Genomic DNA, 11587 nt, shown 5'->3' with positions numbered 1-11587 from the left:
ATGTACATTTTTGTTTTTAACAACTTTAAAAATATTTATTTAGTTAGTTAGTTGTGCCAGGTCTTAGTTGCCATACACGGGATCTTCGATCTTCATATCTTCATTGTGGCCTGTGGGATCTTTAGTTGTTGCATGCGAACTTTTAGTTACGGCATATGGGATCTAGTTCCCTGACCAAGGATCCATCCCAGGCCCTCTGATTTGGGAGCGTGGAGTCTTAGCCACTGGACCATCAGGGAAGTCCCTGTCAATGTACTTTCAATGCTCTCTTACTAAACTCTTCTATTTTTTACCTTGAGTTCCAAGCCCAACCCTCTGTGTTGAGGTGCTTGCAGTATCATTTCTTAGCTTCTTGACCTGAGACCTCAGAGTGTCTCTGACGCAGTTTTCTCCTCTGTAAGGTGGGAACAGGTCTTTTCCTAATGACCTATTATGTTGATAACAAGTTCATACCTGTAAAGCACTTATTTAGAGTAATGTTTACATATTGGAAGTGTTTAAACACTTTTAGTCATTGCTGTTGTTATCATTATCATAACTGAAGATTTTGACCTTTCTCTAAAGCCATGGTGGACTTCGTCATGTCTGAAGACAGCACACATACTGGAGCTCATCTGGCTATTGAATATCAGTCAGTGTTTAGAACATAATATCTAACACTTCTGCATAGACAGCCCATTCTTGAGGTTTTTTTCTATGTGTTTTATAATTGTCCACAAAGATGAAAAATCTGTATTAATTGGAGGATATCATAGTCTGCTATGAAAAAGCATAAGAAATTAAAATTAAAGATACATAATTTGGTCCAAATACCATAGCGTGTATCTTTCAGAATATATACGTCAACAGACAGAATCAGTCCTTACACCTTTCTCCTCATTTTTTATAAAGATAAAAACTATCCTCATGGCCACTTGGTTAAATTTTTTTTTAATTGAGGTATAGTTAATTTACAATGTTGTCTTAGTTTCAAGTGTACAGCAAAGTGATTCCGCTATATATATATTCTTTTTTCAGATTCTTTGCCATTATAGGTTATTTCAAGATATTGAGTATAGCTCTCTGTGTGATTCAGTAGATCCTTCCTGTTTATCTGTTTTATTTATAGTAGTGTGTATATGTTAATCCCAAACTCCTAATTTATCCAACATCTCCCCTCCTGTTTTTGTTTCAGGAACTTTTGAAGATTTGTTCATTGATTTCTCTCAGGAGGGGTGGGAATGCCTGGACCCTGCTCAGAGGGCCTTGTACAGTGACAGGATGTTGGAGACGTAAAGGAACCCGATCTCCATGGGTGAGGATAACTTCTCTCTAGATGTTGGGATCTGCTCTTTTGTGTTATGCATTTTCCCCTGTGTGCCTCTTGGTGGGCCCCTTGGAGACTCAGACATGTAGCATCATGAGTTTAAACTGACCCTTTCTTCAGATGATCTGTGCCTTTTGTGTTACATCAGAGGTTGTTCTAGAGCTTAATTATATATAAAGCTCAATGGCAGGGCTTCCCTCGTAGTGCAGTGGTTAAGAATCCGCCTGCCAGTGCAGGGGACACAGGTTTGAGTCTTGGTCCAGGAAGATCCCATATGCCGCAGAGCAGCTAATCCTGTGCACCACAACTACTGAGCCTGCGCCCTAGAGCCCATGAGCCACAACTCCTGAGCCCACGCGCTGCAACTACTGAAGCCCACGCACTCCAGAGCCCGTGCTCCACAACAAGAGAAGCCACCGCAATGAGAAGCCTGCGTACCGCAACAGAGTAGACCCTACTTGCCGCAACTAGAGAAAGCCTGCATGCAGCAACGAAGACCCAACATAGCCAAAAAATAATAAATAAATAAAAATAAAATAAATTGAAAAAAAAAGCTCAATGGCAGACTTTTTTTTTTAATTACATTAAAAGGTAGACATAAAATAGAGTTATTAAGCACTGACTTTAGGCCCTTCTTAGGAGACATTAATAAATACATCTCTTAAACTTGCTCAAGGCCCATTTTATCTTTGACATCTCTGCCATGTTTTTTTTTTTAGTTTTTTAATTTAATTTTATTTATTTTTTTATACAGCAGGTTCTTATATTAGTCATCCATTTTATACACATCAGTGTATACATGTCAATCCCAATCACCCAATTCATCACACCACCACCCCCACCGCACCGCTGCTTTCCCTTCTTGGTGTCCATACATTTGTTCTCTACATCTGTGTCTCAATTTCACAAGGGAAGACTTTTTAAAAATGTCTGATTTCCTGTTTTGTACCCTTTGCTTTTGACTCAGTATTTCTTGGAAGAGTGTTAGGTATATGTATTACACTGTTCCCTATGCATTTAGAAGGAGGCAGGCAGTGGGTGAATTTTTGAAATATTTTTCCAGAAACACCTGTCTTTTCTTCACTACTCAGCTAAACAAAGCACTGTGATTTTGGAAAAACCAAGCACTTTACATTTCGTTTTTTTTTTCCTAATTAAGTAATTAATTTTTTATTTTTGGCTGCTTGGGGTCTCAGTTGCCGCATGTGGGATCTTTCATCGTGGAGCGCAGGCTCTTCATTGTGGCGAGTGGGCTTCTCGCTGGTTGTGGTGCACGGTTTCCAGAACGCATGGGCTCTGTAGTTTGCAGCACACGGGCTGTACTTGAGACGCACTTGCTCAGTAGTTGTGGCGTGTGGGCTTAGTTGCCCCGTGGCATGTGGGATCTTAGTTCTCTGACCAGGGATCGAACCCATATCCCCTGCATTGGAAGGCAGATTCTTTACCACTGGACCACCAGGGAAGTCCCACTATACATTTCTTTGTTCTGATAAGCAGGAATTTCTATTTCTGATCTGAACATTATCTCCATTTTAGAGCAAGAGAAATAGCCCAGGACTCTGGTGAGTGGTGTGAAAATAGCAAAAAAACAAATGGGTGGGAATGTATCAAAAGTGTGAACACAGGTGGGATCTCAGGGCAGGGGAAGCCACAACATTAATAGTGTTTGGGAACCTCTTCTCAGGGTAGAGAGTTCTTTGGGAAAACCGACGTTTATTTATTGAAAATTCAGAGGAAATTTTTCTTCTCTGTAATTTATCCCTCTTGTCCTTCCACATGTAAAATGTATTCTTTCACCCTCCAGTGGTGCTGCAGCTCCACCAGAGACAAAGGCAAGGTCTTTATCAAGATCCACAACGCTCATCATCTGGCTGCTGTGAACTGGTTGTTGCTTGAATTTGAGGAGCATGAGGCGGGCTGTTTTAAAGGGGTCTCTTGCCCCTTTATCTCTTCTTTGGGTCTTGATTCCACTGGATGCTCAGTTCTTAGTCCCTGTAGATAAGAGCTGATGCCTCTGGAGTCCCATCCCTTAGCCTCTGAGTTTGATCAGAGTTGCAGTACTTGGAAGACGTAATCAGAGGATGGGAGACACTGGCTGCTCTTTGACTCATCTGGCACCTCAGAACCTTCATGGAGCTGTCTCAAGCCCTGCCGCTTATTTAGATCCCTCAGCCATTTCTTGTGTTCTGCTTTTGCCATGCACTTCAAGGTTGTGTGTAACAGGGAGATGGAGTGGTTCTGCATTGTTAGTTAGGAAAACTAAGGTCAGTGGACAGAGAGATTCTCTCTTTTTAAAAAAAAAAAATTTACTTATTTATTTTTGGCTACATTGGGTCTTCGTTGCTGCTCGTGGGCTTTCTCTAGTTGCGGTGAGCGGGAGCTACTCTTCATTGCGGTGTGTGGGCTTCTCATTGCAGTGGCAGCTTCTCTTGTTGTGGAGCACGGGCTCTAGGCACATGGGCTTCAGTAGTTGTGGCTCGCAGGCTCAGTAGTTGTGGCTCACGGGTTCTAGAGCGCAGGCTCAGTAGTTGTGGCGCACGGGCTTAGTTGCTCCGTGGCATGTGGGATCTTCCCGGACCAGGGCTTGAACCCGTGTCCCTTGCATTGGCAGGCGGATTCTTAACCACTGTGCCACCAGGGAAGTCCCCAGAGATCCTCGTTTTGATCCCCAGTCCTACATGGGGAGCATATATGAATCTTTCAGGCTCTTAGCTTGGCATCCACGTCCATGGTTCCATCTCAAGGTCCTTGAGCATCTGACCCCCATATCTTGTAATATTTTGGCTCTTGTACTACTATGCCTAGTCTGGGAATGTGTACTCTTCCTGATTTCTTATTTTCATGTTTGTACGATTTGCCGCTTAAATGTGCTTTTGAATTACGTAGTCCTAAGGACTGAAGATTTTTCCAGTTTCTTTGCTGTGATAATCCACCTGTAGTTTGTGGACAACTTTTGGTGGACTCTCTGTGGAATGGGTTTACTGGGTAACAGAAAATTACTGATGGAGAACACTTTCCCTCATGTGTTGCAATATCATCCTACTGCATCCAGAGTCACCACTTGAACCTACTCCGTAGGGTGGTCAGCAGGTTGTAGAATACAAGATAGAAAGTATCACAAGTACCTCGTCTTTCCAGTTTTTTTGTTCTGGTTTTGAGGACTGTCACAAAAGCCTGTCTCCAGAGCACTGTGACAATGTTGTTTACAACTGGTTGAAGCCGCAGTTAGGAGTCATAAAGCAAGGTATCGGTTTAAGATACCTTAAAGATTATGCTGGACTTGCTTTTCCTTTTTTTCTGCGTTCCCTCACTCTCCTAATAGTAATGGCTTGAATCTGCTCTTTGGATCTCCGGTGAAGTCTAGGAGACTAAGCCTTTTTCTATGAACAAGAAACGAGGACACGGAAAGGCTGGCAGGGCCCCACAGGGTCTTCCTCAGTTTCAATCCCCCCACCCTTTTGATACCCTCAGTCTTAAGGGGAGCAGGTGTGGGACAAGAAAGGGAATAAGATATTCTATAAAGAGGTTAGTGAAACTCGGCAGGGGAACTGAAATGTAGGGGCACTTGGTTTCAAAATCATGATCTCCTTCCTACTCTGTTGTACTGTTGATTCGATTTCTTTGTATCTGCATGTGTGTGTACAGAAGAAATGCATGAATCTCCTTTCGAGTTGCCTTTTCCTGGTTTTTCCTTCTGGTTTCTGCTAGCAAAATTCTTGCACAATCTCCTAGAATATTATGTATGTGTTTCTCGAATATAAGCATGACAATGGAACTTATGGAATATACAGTTGGACACATTACATAGGAAATAGTGTAATAGATGCAATCCTACCTTCTCCCTACAATCACTTTTTTTTTTCATTTAAATTTTTTTTATTTATTTATTTTTGGCTGTGTTGGGTCTTTGTTGCTGTGCACAGGCTTTCCCTAAGTGTGGCAAGCGGCGGCTACTCTTTCATTGCAGTGCATGGGCTTCTCATTGCAGTGGCTTCTCTTGTGGAGCATGTGCTCTAGTGCATGGGCTCAGTAGTTGTGGCGCATGGGCTTAGTTGCCCCGCGGCATGTGGGATCTTCCGGACCAGGGCTGGAACCTGTGTCCCCAGTATTGGCAGACAGATTCTTAACCACTGTGCCACCAGGGAAGCCAGGTACATAGTTTTAAAGCAGATATTTAGAAAAATATTTTGTTTTCTTTAAAGTTGTATCAAATTCTTCATTTTCTCTATTATGTATTAATTTTTCAATTCTAAACAGCCAATTAATTAGATTATTTATTAGTTTGTTTGGATTATTTAGCATTACATCTTTTTTTAGCATTTATGTATGTGTAGTAAGTATGCAGAATATATCTGTAATATAATATTTTTTTCTCCTCAGTTATGAGTCAGCTGTATGTTTAATGTTAATTGGTATGTGCTTTGGGGTCATGGTGGAAAAATACCCTCGCTTTGATAGCTGATGTGCAATCTGTGTGCGTTTAACATAGGATTTGTGAAACAAGGCTACCTTAAAATGAACCTGAATTATATGTTATTACTCTTACTTTAGTAAAGAACTCTATTCCTTTAGTGTTTCTAAAAATTTTAAGATCATTGTTGGGTAGTTTCATAACTCTGTTTGGTATAAGTATTACTTTTGGTGTAATATATATTCAATATGAAACATTTATTTATAGGTTGCAATGAATAGGATAACTATGTTTCTTTATATCTTGTAGATATCTCTCTTATACATGTGATCCAGCAGTTACAACCAAAAACGAACAGTGATAACAGGAGAAGTATTCCAAACAGTGATGTTGGGAAGATCTGAAAGTCATGAAATCGAACATTTTTACCTCAGGGAAATTCAGGAAAATATGTATGACTTTGAGTCTCAGCAGAGAGGTGATGAAAGAAATTATAAAGTAATGCCTATAACCCATAACAAAAATCTCACTGATGGAAGACACTGCCATTGTAGACGGGATGCAGGAATCAAGCCCATTGGAAATAGGCTTGGATTAAGCTTTCAGGATGAACTCCATATAATGAGAAGTGAAGGGGAAATTTATGAATTTAAATTTAAATTTAGCTGACAAGAAAATCAACAGTAGTGCCTCAGTTTCACCACTTCATGTAATTCCTCTTACTCTTCAAAACCAGTATTTCTAATACAAATGAGAATGATTTTATGCATTCCCCCAACACTGACAGAAGACCAGACAAATGTAACGAGTGTAACAAAACCTTCCTTAACAGCTCAAACCTCACTAAATATCAGAGAATCCACACAGGAGCGAAATTATATAAATGGGATATATGTGGTAAAATCTTTGGTCGAAATTCACACCTTGTGGGTCATCAGGAAAGTCATGTTGTAGAAAAATGTTACAAATGTAATGAGTGTGGCAAAACCTTTAGTCATGGCTTATAGCTCACTCAACATCAAATAATCCATTCAGGAGAGAAACTATATAAATGTGATGTATGTGGCAAAGTCTTCAGTCGAAATTCAGTCCTTGCAAATCTTCAGAGAATTCACACCGAAGAGAAACCATATACAAATGAGTGTGGAAAAACCTTTAATCACCGCTCAAACCTCATTAGACATCAGAAAATTTGTACAGGAAAGAAATTATATAAATGTGATATGTGTAGCAAAGTCTTCAGTTGTAATTCAAACCTTGCAATTCAGTGGAGGGTTCATACTGGGGGAGAAACCTTATAAATGTAATGAGCATGGCAAGGTCTTTCGTCTAAAACCACATCTTCGAATTCATCGGAGGGTTCATACTGGAGAGAATCCTTTCAAATGTAGTGATTGTGGCAAAGACTTCAGTCAAAATTCACACCTTACAAGTCACTGGAGAGTACATTTTGTAAAGAAACCTTTCACATATATTGCGTGTGCAAAAACCTTTACTCAGGTCTCAACCCTCACTACACGTCAGAAAATCCATACATGAGAGAAACCATATAAATATGATATATGTTGGAAGGTCTTCAAAATTCAAACTTCAAAGTTCACACCTTACAGTTCTTCGGAGAATTCATAGTGGAGAGGAACCGTACAAGTATCATGAGTCTGGCAAAGCTTTTGTGCGTTCAGCCTCACTTACCATCAGACAATTCATGATGGAAAGAAACCTTACAAATGTAATGACTGTCTCAATGTGTTTAGTCAAAATTTATACCTTATGACCTACCAAATTATTCATACAGGAGAGAAACCTTTTAAATGTAATGAGTGTGACAAATCCTTCAGTGTGCTTTCAAGCCTAACATCACATGGTCCGTACTGGTGAAAGACCTTGAAAATATAATCAGCGTGGCAATGCTTTTAGCATAGGTTCACATTTTAATGTTCATGAGAAAATTCGTACTGGCTAGAAGCCAGGTAAATGTATTTAGTGTAGTCAGGCCTTTAGAAAATGAACTCGTTCTAGAAAGAATCCTCACAAATTCCATGAATGTGCAAAACCTATACTCATGGCTCCCATCTCACCAGTAGTTTGGTAATAAGCACTGGACAAAACATTATGAAAGTAATGAATTTTGCAAAGCTTTTAGGTCGTGCCTTAAACTCAGGGTCACCAGATACATCATGCTTAAAAATGCAATGAATATGGCAAAGTTTCAAATTTTTGGTCCTTCGTCACTAGGTATCAGAATCTTTATCCTGGAGAGAAACAACACAAACGTACTGTGTGTGGCAAGGATTTTACCCAAAGATCGCAAGTTGGGGAACATACTGAAGTGTTAGCTCCCAAATGCAATGGGTGTGGCAAAACATTTACCTTGAGTTCAAGTATTAAGCAACAGCAGAGAGTCCATACTGAAGAGAAGCCATGGAAATGTAGGGCAGAAGCTTTATCCAGGCCTTACAGTGCACTAGACTTCAAAAGACTTATCTTTGAGGGAAACCACACGAAAGAATATGTTTACTAATGCTTGTAAGTGATGATCCAGACCGTGGAACATAGAAGCTTTCCAATGTAATGAATGCGTAAAGGTTTTCATCAAGTAATCACACCTTTGGTGTGATGAAATAATTCATACAGCTCAGAAAATATACAGATATTCTGAACATAGAAACACTTTTAAGAAACAGTGCATCCTCAGGGAGCATCATGAAAGTCATAGTTGGGAGAGCCCTTACAAATGTAATAAATTTGGGGAATTTTTTGAGCAATTCTTACAATAGACCACACATCAAAGAATGCATGCTAGGATTAAGTAAGCCTGTAGTTCTCCAGATTAATCTGAGATATTATATATATTATATACTGCAGAATCATTACAAGTCACAGTGTGTTAAAACTTACGACATGATGCATATATGAGGGTAAGAAGGATATATGTGGAAATGGCCCATTATCTCCAGTGTATAAATATTCACTTTTCTTGAAAAGGCTTCGTTACAATTTATGCCTTTCAACGTGAAGTTTGAAATCTGTTGATCTTATGCCTTCATTGTGGGCCTTTGATGATGGTCTCTGGGAAGGAGTCAATAAGATGAAAGGGCCAACTTCATTAGGTGTGGTTCCTTCACCTCCATGTTGCCTGGAAAAATAAGGACACTGAATTATTAAATTGAACATTGTGTAAATTATCGTTAGGGAGAGGCAGAAAATAATGTAAAACTAGGACATGACCCATCATGCTTATGTTCGGGGAGCCCTTCCGTAGATACTCCACAGTGGGTTATGGGACAGAATTGTCTACCAACTGACCTTGAACAGGGCAGGAAGGACATTAATGGACTAGGCTTTTCATGGGAGGAAAGTGACAGGTTGCTAGTGACTGATTGGTGGAAATAATGCAGGGGAAAACTTGGCCACTTTCTCCACTCGATGGCCATAACTGTTGTATATATCTATGTTTAATGAGAAATTAGTCTTATTTTTGGAAGTTGAACAAAGAGCAGTTATCTTGAGAGGGAAATTTATTCAAAAGAACCAGAATATTATGTGTATGTGTATGATTCACATTTAACTGCTGCAATTACATTTTGCTAGTGTTTTATTTAGAATGTATTGTAGGGTCTCCTGTTTTAATTAATAAATTTAATCACTTTTGTCAACCCTGGATGAATCCTGTTGCTTCCACCAGCACAGTTTTTCCCCATCTCAGTACTTTACAAGAGAAGCTAACAGTGCACCATTAGACTCTCAGGACTGAAAGTATCTGCAATAATTTCTTTCCAATATGGAATCAAACAACATACAATTTGGGGATTAAATTCTTATAATTTGTACTTGAGTAATTCCTCTCCACTCTCTGTTCCACAATATTCAGATGGTATAATGAAAATATCATAGCAGGGGCTTCCCTGGTGGCACAGGGTTGAGAGTCCGCCTGCCGATGCAGGGGACGCAGGTGCCCGCGTACTGAAAAAAAAAAAAAAATCATAGCAGTGCATTTCAGACTATTACTGTGCAAAAATTGGGCAGAGTAAATGTAAAAATCAAGTTGGTGTTATTGAATGATTCATGAATTGGGCGGCATTCCACCTAGTAAAAAAAGAGGTGCTCCATGGAGCTATACAAAATGGAAAGCTTTAATAGGCAGATACTGGGCAGGATAAGAAAGTTATTAGTTAAAGAAAAGATAGTTTTTGGACTTCCCTCGTGGTCGAGTTGTTAAGACTCCGAGCTCCCAATGCAGGGGCCCCTGGTTCGATCCCTGGTCAGGGAACTAGATCCTGCGTGCTGCAACTGAAAGATCCCGCATGCCACAACAAAGGTTCCATGTGCTGCAACTAAGACTGGGTGCAGCCAAATGAATAAATAAATAATTCAAAAGATAGTGTCAGGCAAGTTTACCTTTTTGGGGGAAAGGAGGGCAAAATCTTTTCCTGTCTATTACCTCACTAGTGTTGTTTAGGAAATTCTAGAGTGATTGGTTTAAGGTCACTTTTCTGGGAGGGATGAAGCTGCAATTAAGTCTAGGTTTGTCCTCTCAGGGGCAAGTGACTCCACCTTTGGAATTTTTTGTTGTTGTTGGCACTCCCTACAACCTGCTCCCCATTCCTGAATATGCAGTATATGAATGTGTTTCTTTCTTTCTTTTTTTTTACTTTGCGGTACGCGGGTCTCTCACCGTTGCGGCCTCTCCCGTTGCGGAGCACAGGCTCCGGATGCGCAGGCTCAGCCGCCATGGCCCACGGGCCCAGCCGCTCCGTGGCACGTGGGATCCTCCCAGACCGGGGCACGAACCCGCATCCCCTGCATCGGCAGGCGGACTCTCAACCACTGCGCCACCAGGGAAGCCCTGAATGTATTTCTTAATGTCCTTTTTCCTAAGTAAATGTCACAGCATGCACCCACCCTGATTTACATGAGGGGAAAATAGGAATATAGTAAGCATACGAAAAATATTAGAAAATTTCAAAATCATGCAATTTCAGTTTTGTCCTTGAAGCACTCAGTGCAATAATTTGAAAATATCGATATTCAAGACTTTAAAAAACGAACAGTATACGATAGGAATATTTTGTTTGATAGATAAAGTAGAAATTTCATATATTCACCTCCAGAGCACTTTTTTTTGTTGTTGCTAAATTGCAGTTATAGTCATTCACCAGATTAGGATGGAACTTCACCCAAAGATTGGTTTGGTCATTGAGACTGATTTTAACATTGAAATGTTAGGAGAATGTTTGTCAGCTTCCCAGGGAGATGGGAGAATTCCAAGGTGTTCAAAAAATGATTTGAGGAAACAGATAATGCTGACTGGCTTGGTGGTGCCTTAAGGTGATTCCTGAGTGGTGCTTATAGGTGGATACCTATTTATGCTTTGAATTCCCAACTGGTATCAAAGGAGGAAGCCCTTGGGCTTTTTTTTTTTTGGCTGTGTTGGGTCTTCATTGCTGTGCGTGGGCTTTCTCTAGTTGCGGCAAGCGGGGGTTACTCTGTTGCAGTGCACGGAATTCTCATTGCGGTGGCTTCTCTTGTGGAGCACGGGCTCTAGGCGCACGGGCTTCAGTAGTTGCTTCACGCGGGTTTAGTAGTTGTGGCTCAGGGGCTTAGTTGCTCCACGGCATGTGGGATCTTCCTGGACCAGGGAAGTCCCAAGAGTATTAAAATTTCGATTTCTAAGTATGGTATTAAGCTATAAGTTACATGGTTGATTTTCTACTATAATAAAATATTTTAATACAATTTTTCCTTAGCATTATTTTTTCCCCACACTTTACATTTCATGCTTTCTCATTTTACAACAAGAGATAAATCAGTGGGTTGTTTGGGGAATTTTGTGATGTGACAATCCACATGTATAAAGTTAGATGCACTGT

Source organism: Lipotes vexillifer, unplaced genomic scaffold, assembly GCF_000442215.2.
Source record: "Lipotes vexillifer unplaced genomic scaffold, Lipotes_vexillifer_v1.1 scaffold1665, whole genome shotgun sequence".
Taxonomy (NCBI): Eukaryota; Metazoa; Chordata; class Mammalia; order Artiodactyla; family Lipotidae; genus Lipotes; species Lipotes vexillifer.
This window is presented reverse-complemented; position numbering follows the sequence as displayed.